Source organism: Penaeus monodon, chromosome 24 (genome assembly GCF_015228065.2).
Source record: "Penaeus monodon isolate SGIC_2016 chromosome 24, NSTDA_Pmon_1, whole genome shotgun sequence".
NCBI lineage: Eukaryota > Metazoa > Arthropoda > Malacostraca > Decapoda > Penaeidae > Penaeus > Penaeus monodon.
In genome coordinates this window covers 25,244,618-25,244,991 of record NC_051409.1, presented here as the reverse complement: position 1 = coordinate 25,244,991, position 374 = coordinate 25,244,618, and the positions used below count along the sequence as shown (strand labels likewise).

The following is a 374-nucleotide window of genomic DNA, read 5'->3' as shown; positions in this document are numbered from 1 at the left end:
AGCAGAATCCGTATTCATGAAAAACTAAAAAGAAATAAATAAAAAATCACATACTCGTCTACTTCTTTTAAAAAACGGGAAACAAACACAGGGCCTTTGTCCCAAAACAAAAAACACAATACTTGTTTAACAAACAATAACTACTAAAAAATACGTGCTTTTCCCGCGCAAACATTCGTAAATATTAACAATATGACATCTTTTCGACTCATTTCGAAGTTTTAATAGGGTAAATGAAATCTGTTACCTGTTATTTTCCTTGGTTTATTCCCGAGGGTAATAAGGCACCCCGGGATGCCCCTGTCTGGAAGTCAGGTAGTTTCCCCTGCTTTCAACTGGAAAGTAAGTGAATCACAATTTTATGCCCCGTTTTA

The 374-nt window shown here is 35.6% G+C and overlaps 1 pseudogene; it reads left to right on the top strand.

Moving 5' to 3' along the window:
- The first annotated feature begins 294 nt into the window (after window positions 1-294).
- Window positions 295-374, top strand: part of LOC119588921 — a 1,623-nt pseudogene continuing 1,543 nt past the window's right edge.